Source organism: Sphaeramia orbicularis, chromosome 1 (assembly GCF_902148855.1).
Source record: "Sphaeramia orbicularis chromosome 1, fSphaOr1.1, whole genome shotgun sequence".
NCBI lineage: Eukaryota > Metazoa > Chordata > Actinopteri > Kurtiformes > Apogonidae > Sphaeramia > Sphaeramia orbicularis.
The window spans coordinates 46,571,758-46,585,633 of record NC_043957.1 but is presented as its reverse complement, the minus strand read 5'-3'; positions in this window follow the sequence as shown (position 1 = coordinate 46,585,633).

Here is a 13,876-nt window from a genome sequence, read left to right as displayed (position 1 = left end):
TGGAAGGGCGGAGAAAAAAAATTAATGCTTTGCACTTTAGCGGCTGATATATATATATATATATATATATATATATATATATATATATATATATATATATATATATATATATATATATACAGGGTGGGGAAGCAAAATTTACAATATTTTGAGGCAGGGATTGAAAGACAGTGTATGACCAATTAGTTTATTGAAAGTCATGAGAATTTATTTGCCACAAGAAAATTTACATAATATATACATATAATATTCTATGTGTCCTCCTTCTTTCTCAATAACTGCCTTCACACACTTCCTGAAACTTGGACAAATGTTCCTCAAATATTCGGGTGACAACTTCTCCCATTCTTCTTTAATAGTATCTTCCAGACTTTCTTATAATAGTTTTGCTCATAGTCATTCTCTTCTTTACATTATAAACAGTCTTTATGGACACTCCAACTATTTTTGAAATCTCCTTTGGTGTGACGAGTGCATTCAGCAAATCACACACTCTTTGACGTTTGCTTTCCTGATTACTCATATGGGCAAAAGTTTCTGAAAAGGTATGGATAATAGTGTTAGGTATGATTATGACATCAATATGTGTTTGGTTTCAAAACAATTGACATAGTGCCTGCGGAGAAAAAACAACTAAATGTTCATTGTAAATTTTGCTTTCTCACCCTGTGTATATATATATATATATATATATATGCATGCTTAAATATAAAACACAATAAATACATTTATATAATAGTTTTGTTATCAATGATCTTGTTTAAGCTTTGGTAACATTTTAAGAACATTTCTATTTTATATTATTCAGAATGAGTTTATTTAAGTAGCTAAGTAATTATTTTTGTTGATGAAAGGTTCATTTATTAATTAATGACCAATTTGTTTATTTTTCTTATAAATGAAAGAGGACATTATATTGTATTTTGCACACAAAATTTATGTTAAAAAATGTGTTATTTTTTTAATACATTACAGTTAAAGCTATACCTACTGATGTGGCATTTCTCACAGCACTTAGTAAAAGTTTGAACATGAACAACCCGCCTCCCTCCAAAGCCCCGCCCACTTCCCTCTGCCTGAGCTCTGAGGCTCCTCCTCCTCTCTCCTCCTCTCACCTGATGCACGCAGAGGAAGCAGAGGTGGAGGTCCGGTCTGCTTCGGTGTGTCCGTGGACCCCTCCCTCAGTAATCAGATACATCATCCACCTGCTGCGGGCCCGAAGCTCCTGTTCCATCAGTAGACCCTGAATTTAAGGGTCTGGTCTGTGCAGCGCTGGGTCTGGGTCTTCACTGCACCACAGAAATGAGGTGCCCAAGCGACAGGCCTGCGCACTGTGAACGCGCGGCCTCCGTGAATTTTCCGTGGACATTTAAGGTTTCATACTCCACACATTTATCATCCTACATTGTGCGACACCATGTACATGTACCTGTATGAGTCCAATGGTCATAAAAGCTGAGCTTTGTGCAGACCTGTCTGTTCAGTCCAGTACACCAGACTCCTGGACTTTTATCTCCATCCTTTATTCATCAGACTCCTGTTTGTTCTCCTTAGTTGTTGTTTCTGTTCATAAATCCGTTTATTCCCTTCCACATGTGCATGTCAGTTCTATCCAAACACATCCTTAGACAGTAGACTGTGGTCAGTGACAGGAGAAGCAGCACCAGTGAAGCGTCAGATTCAGAGGGACACATATCAGATGTGAGACGGCGATAATAGATTGGATGCTGGACGACCGTAATGGATGATTGACAGGAGGCTCAGCCAATTATTTCATTCGGACCGAATAAAATGATTGGTCAGACTTTTATCAGAAATATATGAGAATTAAACATTTTTGAGTTTCAATACCTGGTGGATTTCTTTTACATTTTAGTTTGACACACGCTTATTAGGAGCATTTTAAGATGACAAAAGAAAAGTGTAAAAATGCCACATCATACGGTATAGCTTTAAATATACGTTGTTTGTTTACAAACTTTTGAAAATATAAACAGACACCTTTGGCACAGGAACAAATTTTGCCAATTTTTTTCAATCAAAAAGGCTGAAGCAAAAGTTGGGGGTACTTGGCTAAAAAAAAGTATATTTCAGGAGGGACTCCATTGTAAAAAGTTTGAAAACCATTGTTCTACAACATTGATTCACCAGTAAAACCCATGGAGTTGGATGAATGAAAGTGGATGGAGACACTTAGTTTATGTTCAGTTAATGATATATTTTACTGAAAAGGTCACATTTTCTTCAGTTTTCTGTATTTTTGATATAATTACCCTCAACTTTAATGTGAGCTTCAATGAACAGCTACATGATCAGTGAATTAAATACAGGAAAATACCTGATTTTCACTAAAAAATGCAAAACATAGATAATAATATTAGAGTAAATGGTGATAAATCATTTAAGAAAAGTTAAATATAGAGAAAAAAATATTTTGGAATTGCCACAAAAGCAGCACTGGGTCTTTATGGGTTAATGTGTTGATTATGTAGATGTTCATTAAAGTTGAGGGTTATCATATCAGAAAAAGAGAAAACAAAAAAAGCGACTTTTTCAGTAAAGGTATCATTAACTGAACATAAACCCAGTTTGTCCACCCACTGTCACTGATCCAACTCCATGGGTTTTACTGGTGAATCACTAGTCACTTTTCCACTGACCCTCAAACTGAGTGAAAATAACTTGTGCATAAAAATGTACCTCATGGAAAAACGACAATTTTGTTTTTCGATTAAAAGTTATTGTGCTGGCCAGAGGTGGTGTTTTGGGCGTAGCGCAATTGGTATATCATGCAAAAGTGCGATGGAAAGACCTTTTTCCGCAATTAAGGTCAGGTGAATTAAAAAACAAAAATGGAGGTCAACAGACATTACAACAAGAGAAGAAGAAGAGTTTTAAAAGAAACGTGTTGCGGCATGTGTGGACACACCACCAAACCGAATTTTTTTTTTTTTTAATTTAGTACGGGATAGAGGGGTAATATATAATAACTAGAAGCACTCAGAGAGCGCAGACCTCCGCCAAGGCTGATCAGTGGGCCCCCCCGTGGGCCCCCCCAACCCCCGATCACCACCAAAATTTAATAATTTCTTCCTTATCCCATTTCCAACAAACCCTGAAAATTTCATCCAAATCTGTCCATAACTTTTTGAATTATGTTGCACACTAACGATCAGTGGCCCCCCCCCCGTGGGCCCCCCCCACCCCTGATCACCACCAAAATTTAATCATTTCTTCCTTATCCCATTTCCAACAAACCCTGAAAATTTCATCCAAATCTGTCCATAACTTTTTGAGTTATGTTGCACACTAACGGACAGACAAACAAACAGACAGACAAACAAACAAACTAGAAACACTCGGAGAGCGCAGACCTCCGCCAAGGCTGATCAGTGCCCCCCCCCCGTGGGCCCCCCCACCCCCGATCACCACCAAAATTTAATCATTTCTTCCTTATCCCATTTCCAACAAACCCTGAAAATTTCATCCAAATCTGTCCATAACTTTTTGAGTTATGTTGCACACTAACGGACAGACAAACAAACAAACAGACAGACAGACAGACAAACAAACAAACAAACCCTGGCAAAAACATAACCTCCTTGGCGGAGGTAATAATAATAATGAATATATCTGTAAATCAACACAATATTTATGTTGGTCGCCATGTTTATGGAATGACTTCACATTTCATCTCACGATAATAAATAAACAAGTCATCACATTTGTGATTTAATGGAAAAACCGATATTATGCATTTCTTTTTTTTCAAAACTTAGTAAATATTGTTAAAGTTTTGCGCAAAAGTCTAGTGGAAAAGTGACTGCTGTTGTAGAAGATAACGGTGTTTCCACGGTAACTACGGAGCCTCTGAACATCCAAATAGGTCATAACTGATGACCATGAAAAGACGACAAACTGCATTTTACACCAATTATTTACCCGTATTGATAGGATTATTGGATCAACAGGAATTTAACATTTTATATCAGTGAATGATTTTGTTCGTCTGTGGATGTTTGGGTCTTTATGGATTAATTTAAAAAAACGGCAACAGAGTTTATATTGAAATGGCACAGTGTCACCAACAGGCGTTTGCGCTTTTGTCAAGTTTTCAGTCATTTACAACTAGACGCGCAATCAGCTGCTCTTTCTTGGATGCAATCTTCCCATCACACAGCTGCAAAGAAGAATTATTGGAAATTTGACATGCGCTCTTCGAAATTGCCCCCTCTTTTATTCTCATTCTCCGGAGAGAGGTGCATGTCTGACTCCTGATTCTGATCTGGGGGCGATAATCGTCAGCCTGAGCCATAAGCAGCTCTTCATACTGAAAGTGAAATGCACTTTCCTGTCTAGGGGCAGAATTCTAAATGCTGTCCTCATTTTCTGATATGAACGCCTTCTTGCTTGGAGAAGCCAAGTAAGTCAATAAAATAGTTGCTCCAGTGAAGAGTCAACAGAAGGAAAAGACATGAATAAAAAGAAAAGAATAAGTATAACCAAACACCATGGAGCAGGAGATGAATGAGGTGGTCTTTCATATGATTACTGCTGGGTATTTACATCCTTTGATACATGGCACTTCTCTCCTTGTTACGCCCTGTCACTGATTTCATAATAAATCTATGCGAGTCCATGGAGGTTTGACATCTCCAGAAGCAGGTGATTGGAGAAATGCCGGTTGTGTATAATTACACTATAAATCAAATCATTTTCATGCCTGTAAAATGTGTTCCATTCTGCTGAGCTGATGCAAATAAGCCAAAAAAAAATCATGCACATTAACCCTTTCATGCATAGTGGTCACTATAGTGGACAGCTGTGGCGGCTGCTCGTCTTTCAGACAGGGGAAGCTCATGGTTGGCTTACATCAAAAAAAAAAAAAAAATTGTCAAGTTATTTAAACATACATTTGGCCCTCCATTCCTTTTTAAGAAAATGGTCAGTGACCTTATCGTACAAAGTAGGCGTCTTTTCCAGGGACTTGATAGCTAGTTCACTCCGACCTAGCCAACAGTATGATTGATTTAACTATCTACAAAAGGATATTAAACTCGAACAAGAAATGATTAAATTATGTAACTGAAACAAGAAAACGCTGAAATTATGTTAAATTGAAACAAGGAAGTACAATGAGTGTGTTTTATTTACAGTGCAAGAAATGAACAGGTAATTTCGTAGCGGTTTCTCTCTCTCTTTCACAGCAGAATGTGCGACGGTATTAAACTGAACTGTGTCAGTGAAGGAGGAGATCTGAAAAATAACTGTCAATCAAACAGGATTCAGCCTTTCGACTGATCCTCCAATCAGCACATGGGATTCTGGCGTCCAGCCCGGCCGAGCTCCGCCCACAGCTCCATTCACCCCCAGAGACGCCCGGCGTCCAGGGGCAGGACAAAATCGTGGCGTTTATCCAATTACCGTCCAGTTTTGAGGCAATGAAAAAAAAACTGTTCCACTCAGTCCCATTGAAGCCCAGAGACGCCCGACGTCTACGGACAAATGCACTGAGCAGAGATCGTATGAGAAAACAGCTCAACGGGAATGGAGAAGTGAACAACATCGCGTCCGTTGATTTGTGATAAAGCTGATTCTGAACGAACTCGTCTTTGAGATGAACGTGTTCTAACACATTTGTAGTCAATAAAATGTCAACACAACCGAACATATTTAACCATTTAATTTTCGTAATTTTAGGGGAAGCCGGGCCTCCCTTGCAGTCTATGAGAAATCGCCACTGGTGAACAGCTATTCTGTAGCTGTTTTCTTGTATATTCATGAATTTTGTTCTTTTAGTTTCATATCAGCCAACATATTGGATGCTTATGGATCATCACAAACACTGCAATTGATAACATTACTGTAACTTTGCTGTTCTAACATGTTTGAGTGTAAATCAATTGCTTGTTATTGTTATTAGCCCTTTCGTGCATAGTGGTCAGTAGAGTGGACAGCTATTCCAAAGCTGTTCTCCTGTATATTTATGGGGTTTGATGTTTAAGTTGCCAACACAGTGGGACGCTTGTACATGATCCCATACACTGTCACCTATTGGACAGTCATGGGAAGTGCATTTGTTTTTTTACTCATAACCAAGATGGCTGACAGGAAGTCAGAAATGCTGAACATCCCAGGAATATTTGGTAAATCTTTCTATATCAGGACACCCCTGAAGGTAGAAAAAATATGCTAGCATCAAGTAACATCTAAGGATTAATAGCAGTGTTAAAAATTCCAGATATTTATATTATATTGGAAGAAATTTACAATTAAACACGTCCACTAAATTGGACGCCATGTATCATTGGCTGTATTTCAATTGCAAACTATACCATTAGTGTAACTTCACTGTTTTTGTTAAACTTATTCTGCTTCAACATGCTTTAGTGCAAATCAGTTTACTAATTGTTCTTAGAACAGTTTTGATTCTTTTGTTTTTTTTGGGTTTTTTTTTTTTGCATATCTTCATAAAGTGAGTAACAACTAGAATTAGAATATGTAAAAATGTGAGAAAACATCAGATTAGGAGGATTAAAAGTGTTTTATTGAATAGTTTTCCCACAGTACATCATTTTCTGATGTTAAATACACATTTCTTTACTTCAAATGTTAAATGTATGTATATTGGACATTCTTGTAACTCCATGAAAAATAGTTTCATTAAAAAAAAAAAAGCAATTGCATTGTTTTTACATGCCTAAAGAGGAATGAAGACACTCAGGAAAACAATCTTGACTAAGGTTCTCATAATTCATGCATGAAAGGGTTAGACTGTATTTAACAACAAAAAGTTATGTTTTTGTTTTTTTTGCATATTATGTCCATGAAGTGAGTAATGACCAGTATTAGAGTTTGTTAAAATGTGAGAAAACATCAGATTAGCAGCATTAAAATGTTTTTATTTCAGAGTTTTCACACTGTATATTAGTAAATACATGTTTCTTTGTTTCAAAAATTAAACGCATGGTGTCCAGCTTAGTGGACATTTTTGCAATTCCATGAAACATAGCTTCATAAAAAAACAACCAAAAAAAAAAAAAAAAATTCAATTGGATTGTTTGTTAATGCCTAAGGAGGAATAAAATCACTCAGTAAAAAAATCTTGATTACTCGATGAAGGTTCTCATAATTTAAACATGAAAGGGTTAATTATTACAGTATTGATATGTTGTGGAAAAATACAGATTGATAAAAAACAAATAATTAAAATGTGTTTTCTGCAATATTTGGTCACAACTTGAGTGTAATTTTGTCTGCAGCCTTATCAGTACAATAGAGTTGAGAGGGATTTTGTTTATCAACAGTAAGGAGGGAAGTTTTAGCAAAAAAAAAAAAAAAAAAAAGTATTTTTAGGTGAACTCACCCTTTAATGAACCCCGTGGGGACATGAATTCGTTATGCTGCATTTTGAGCAGTGTGCCAGGAAGAAAATCTGCACAAAAATAGAAGAAATCCTAAACTGGAGTTATACGAAGGTGAAGAGTGTGACAAGTACAATGAGAGAATTACAACATTATTATAGTGTGCAATATAACAGCAGCAGGCAACCGAAGGCAACATATGTGCAGATTAATTTGTGTTATTCTGGACTCGTATAATTACACCCAGTGTTTTAAATTAGGGGGAAAAAAACAAGTAAAGTGAAATGACATTTATTTAGAGTTCAGGCTGAGTAAATAGTACGTGTAAAAGGACAAGCTTGACATCTGAGAGAATGGCAGCGGCAGCACAGAGGAAATCTGTTTATCACTGTCTGCGGTTGTAACCCAGGACACATAAATAAGGTCATTGTTTGCCAGAAAAGAAAATTCATGGCAACAAAGGAGAGCTTTACAGACAAACAGCCATAAACACTGAGCTTAAAGGATTGGGAAAACTGTTGGCCAAAACACTAAGATTTAAATTTTAATTACAAGAAATAACTGTGGTTAATAAAACAATGAAAGCTCCGTTATTCCCAGGTTGTGGTTTTCATCTGCCTTAAACTAGTTTTTAAGCACCTCCACAGGATGCATGTAGCTCAGATTTTAGTAGGAAATGACTTGTTTTTAACCTACGTCCTCCTGAGACCCAGGTAAGTACAAGTTTGGCTTTTTTACTTGAAATAATTGTCTTAATTGGAAACAGCAGCTTTTTCAGATGCATTTTTAAAAATTTTTATGGGATATCCTTTGGAATTGACAGCGTTTTTTTATTTATTTATTTTTCAATAAAGCTGTGAAACTCGTCCCCTACAGAGGACAAAAATGCATTGCTGGGTCACAGGAGGATATTTAATGTAATTTTATTACAGCATCAATAATTGAGAGAGTATCATCCTTCCAATACTTGGGTATTTGGGTGGATGACAGGCTGTCTTTTAGAGTGCATATTGAGAACCTAATGAAAAATAGGACCAATGGCCCTGTAGCTTACCGGCCAAATGAAAAGCTTTGGGAAATGTATCCAGATGCCATTTATTATCATCCAATTATGTGTATTTATTATATTACAGAAATAGCCCATGTTTTGGTCATATTCCAATCAGATCTGTAAAAAATTCAAATTCCAACTTGATATCATTGATACTGATTTATTGGATCAATCCACTTCCTATCTGTTATAATGGGAAAATTTTTCCAAAAGTCGCACCAAATCCAGAATCAGAACCAGATCGAAATAATTTCAATACCTTGTGTTGACATCATCATAAAGAAGCTGTTACGCCCCGGCCTAGGGGTTCACCAGGGCGAACATAATATGCTCACTTTTGTCCCCTCCCAGCTTCCAAGCACACACGTCAGTCAAACTAAAATTCACAATATTTATTTTTATATCAACTAAAGAAGGGTTAGGGGAGGGAGCGGCTAAAACAACAAACAAAATATCTTCTTGTTTAAACTAACTTACCTAACCAAAATAAATTCAAGAAATAAAATACAGAAAAATTACCTAAACTCCCTAACCAAAAAACAGGAGAAAACGGGAAAACAAAAGAGCCGACCTCCCCTACCAGAAAAAGGTTCAATTTACAAAAAAACTATTTACAACTATAAACGATCGAATTGTCACAGGAACCCACGAAGACTGACTGTTCCACACACAGACCACAGGGTTGAGAGCTGGCAGGAGGCAAGAGAGAGGACGAACGGAAGCTCCAGGGCCATTTTTAAAGGGGCCGGGCAATCACCCTCCACCAGTCCGCTTCCTGCAACACAAACAGACACAAAAGGGCGCAGCACACCTACAGGACGGGGGAGAACACACACACTACACAGAAAACATATATATACATATAAATAGACAAATTATGACCCAGAGTCATAACATATACCAAGTTTGAAGTCAATCAGAACTGTAGTTTCGGAGAAGAAGACGATTGACATTTTTTTCCCCATAAGAGCCCATGTTAAATTTTCTGTAAGTTCCCGGATCCAGAAGAAGATCCTGATCAGCATGTGGACATTATGTTTTGGTCATCTCCCCATCAGGGCTGGACTGTAGAAATTTACACTGGATATCATTTATATTTACTGAGTTATTGCATTGATCCACTTCCTATCTCTTATAATGGGGACATTTTTCAAAGTGGCACCAAATCCAGAATCAGATCCAGATCCAAATAATTTCACTAACTTTTATTGACATCATCATAAAGAAGCTGTATACCAAGTATGAAGTCAATCGGAATTGTAGTTTTGGAGAAGAAGACAATTGAAATTTTTGTAACGGACGTCAGACAATGACAGACGATGATGACAGATGCCGCATGACAACAATAGCTTACGGCATGTCGGCCGGTAAGCTAAAAAACTAAAGGTTAGGCTGGTGTAACCCCTTCAATATAAATCATTATATAATTACACAAAATTGGGTCAAATTGTCGTTTTCCACTCATAGTTTATACAAACCCGCTGTCGTCCTTATTGTACAGTCTGTTTGGGGTCTTAGTCCTCCAGCCACACCCACCTCTTCTTCATGTGTCCCCCAGTAGGGTTCATGTATAAATTCCCTGTGTGCCCATAGCTCTCCCCTTTTGCATATTGATACCAGTGTCCATATTGTCACATTCCTTGTATTTGTACATTCATTTGCTAATGTTTCTTATTATTTATGTCATCCATGTTTATTAAGTCGTATTTATTTTGATATTGAACTTTATTATTTCTTCTATTGTCAGTAAGTGTTGGTTTTGTTGTCATGATATTTTCGTCACTATACAGGGGTTGGACAAAATAATGGAAACACCTTAAAAAATCAACAAAATATAATTTAATATGGTGTAGGTCCGCCTTTTGCGGCAATTACAGCCTCAATTCTCCGAGGTATTGATTCATACAACTTGTGAATTGTTTCCAAAGGAATTTTAAGCCATTCTTCAGTTAGAATACCCTCCAACTCTTTTAGAGACGATGGCGGTGGAAATCGACGTCTTACTTGAATCTCTAAAACTGACCATAAACGCTCAATAATGTTGAGGTCTGGGGACTGTGCCGGCCATACGAGATGCTCAACTTCATTAGAATGTTCCTCATGGCATTCTTTAACAATTCTAGCTGTATGGATTGGGGCATTATCATCTTGAGGTGAAGGTGTTTCCATTATTTTGTCCAACCCCTGTAGATCTGGGTACAGGGCATGAATTAGCATCCCTGCTAACTGTTTTATATCCTCTTATCCCGGCTAAATAAATAGAGACTGCCTCCACATGATCCACTGTGTCTTGGGTTTATGCACAACCAACAACAAAACACAACGCATAGGGAATAAACCACTGGGTTTTTATTATTGAAATAGGGCCTGCCTTTATTTAGCAGTTCGAAAAACACTTATTCAGGCTACATTTTAAGTGTTGTAGACTATGGGGACATTACATGCATGCTGCCTCCTCTACACTTCGCTGCCTAGACTCTGTGTATCACAGTGCTCTACATTTTATATCCAACTCACTGTCCCATACCCATCTCTGTGGACTTTATGATCTGGGTTCCTGGCCTTCATTAAGCCTAAGGAGAAAGCAGCATTGGTATATCTTTATGTCCAAAGCCATACTGGGTTAACTCCCCTCATATTTATGTCATCTACTATTATTCACTTACACACAGCTGCTATAACTTTCGTTCCACTAGATGGCCGCTCTACCAGGTACCCAGGATTTACACAGAACTTGGTAGAGCAGCTTTCTCTTATTTAGCTCCATGGTCATGGAACAATCTTCACAACACTTTACAGGTTAATGATTTGGTCGTCCTGGGAGAATTCAAAGCTCTGATAAAAAATAAATAAATAAATAAACAAATAAAGAAAAAAATAAACTGTTACTGAAGAGTGCAATTGCTTTTCCTAAGCTGGATTTTGTTGTATGTCTGTTGTCCTTGGTCTGTTTTTAACGTGTTTTATTTTAGAATTTTTGTAATTTTTTAATGGTGTGCTGTCTTGGCCAGGTCTCCCTCGAAAAAGAGATTTAATCTCAAGGGATTTCCTGGGTAAATGAAGGTTAAATAAATAAAAATAAAATGGGCGACACAGTGGTGCAGTAGATAGCACTTGTGCCTCTCTGTTCGATTCCAACCAGTGGTGTAGTGGTCCCTGGAGAAGTGGGTGTACTCTCAGTTTTTGCCCTTTTTTTTTTTTTTTTTTTTTTAAGTAGTCCAGAAAAACGCTGTTTTAGAAACAGTAATGTGTCAGACTAGTCTATTTAGTTTACCCAAAAATCCATCAGTAGTATTTGCTCACTATTATAAAATTATCATGACTTGATCAAGAGCAGTTTGTAGGTATTAACAGTTTATGTAACGGAGTTCAGGTATATAGTGTAGGATTCCACTTGCCATCGCAGACTTTTGTTGTGTTAATTACAATTTTATTTTGGGGACATGAACACCACACCCCTGCAAACTGGGGTCATGCACCCCAGGAGATAGCAGCAGTTTTGCTGTCCTTTTCTCCTGGTGAGTGCACGCATGTTGGTCCTGTCTTTATTTTACATTCTTTTATTTTCTTTATGTCATATTTGAATGAGTGTTATGTACCGTTGTGTTAGTGTCATGATTGGTTTTCTGTGGGTTGAGTATGTTTTTTTTTTAAATTGCAATGGTCTTTATGTATGTTCGTGGTATGATTGTGGAGTTAGCTAACTGTGATTTTTAATTTTTTTAAAATTTTTTTTATTTTTAGCCTCATAAGACGGACTGCATGATTTTCATGTGACATATCGCTTTATGTGTGTGCCAGGTATGTATTTTATTTACTTTATATTTACATTGTTATTTGATAAAAAAAAGCAGCAGTTTTGCTGTCCTTTTCTCCTGTCTCATAAGACGGACTGCATGATTTTCATGTGACGTATCATTTTTGTGTGTGCCAGATTAAACGGAAGAGGAAGGAAAAAAAAAGATTGTGTGGAAAGTCTTTCACAACGTATATGTACAGCCGCTACATTTACACACAAGCAGCTGCATGAATGTAAATGTATTCAACATGAGGCAAACATAGGATAACATTAGCCTTTCATAACGTTAGCCAACTCACACAATTTAACTATTGATGACAATATCTCTTCTCCTCTAAATGTGCAGTCATTTGTCCAGTAGTTTAAAACAGTGAGTAAAACTCACTGGAAACCACCTTAAACTTACCTCAGAATTCTGTATTCCATGAAAGTAGGTTCTCTCGATATGTGTCACTCATTTGAAAGACATTTATTCTGCTTTTCTTGTTCACATTTCCAATAATCGCGCATCTTTCAATGAGACGTGCAGTGACTTTTCAATCAACTGGGGTGACACTGGGACCTGAGGTGTCTAAGCAGAGCCCCGGCTCTGGCTCTAAGTTAGCAATATTTTCCTTGGCATGACCCGCCCTACTCTGCCTCTGATTGGCTCATCAGTCCTCATGCCTAAAGTTAACCAATCCAATCAGTGAAGGTACCAAGTACTAGCCAATTAGAGGCAGAGTAGGGCGGGTCATGGCTTCACCATCCTAGGGGAAAACATGGGCAGTTTGGCTCAGATACTACTGAATGGTGCGCATCGGGGGATTTAGAAGTGGGTACACACAATGCTGACTGAAAAATAAGAAGAAATACTCCATATACCGCTGTATACCCTGAACTACACCACTGATTCCAATACCAGTCGATGGGGGTGGGACCTTTCTGTGCGGAGTTTGCATGTTCTCCCCGTGTCTGTGTGGGTTCTTTCTGGGTACTCCAGCTTCCTCCCACCATCCAATGACATGCATTGATAGGTTAATCAGTTAATCTAAATTGCCCATAGGTGTGAATGTGAGAATGATTGTTTTTTTTCTCTGGTGATATATCCAGGGTGTACCCCGCCTTTGCCCATAAGTAGCTGGGATAGGCTCCAGTGACCCCCATGACCTTAGTGAGGATAAAGCGGGTTCAGATAATGAATGAATGAATAAATACAAATAAATAAAATCAATTCAATATATTTCGTCTTATGTTTATCTCTCCAATGATATATCACTGTCAGTTCACCTTCCAGCTCATTTGATTACTCCAGCTTGATATTCTCATGCCGGACTTATCACCAGATACTCGTCTCCTTTTTGTCTCCATGCATTTCTGCACCTGTGCAGAGGCAAAAGCATGAACAGAGGGTCAGACATCTCCTTTCGAAATAATTCCAGTCCTTGGAAGGAGCTGTGTATGTGGCCATTCACCTCAGGATAGATTGACTCCGCTGACTGAATTCAGATGAGCTCAGCCCTGGAAAAAGCCTACACCTCTTTCGCCTGCTCCTTCAGCAGTGGGTGGGTGGGGGAAATGGTAAAACCAGCTCTCCTACTACCTCCCCAGATTTTCCAAGCAGTTGCAACATACTGTCAAAGGTGACAGCCAGATTTTTCAAAGAAACAGATGACCAGTTTC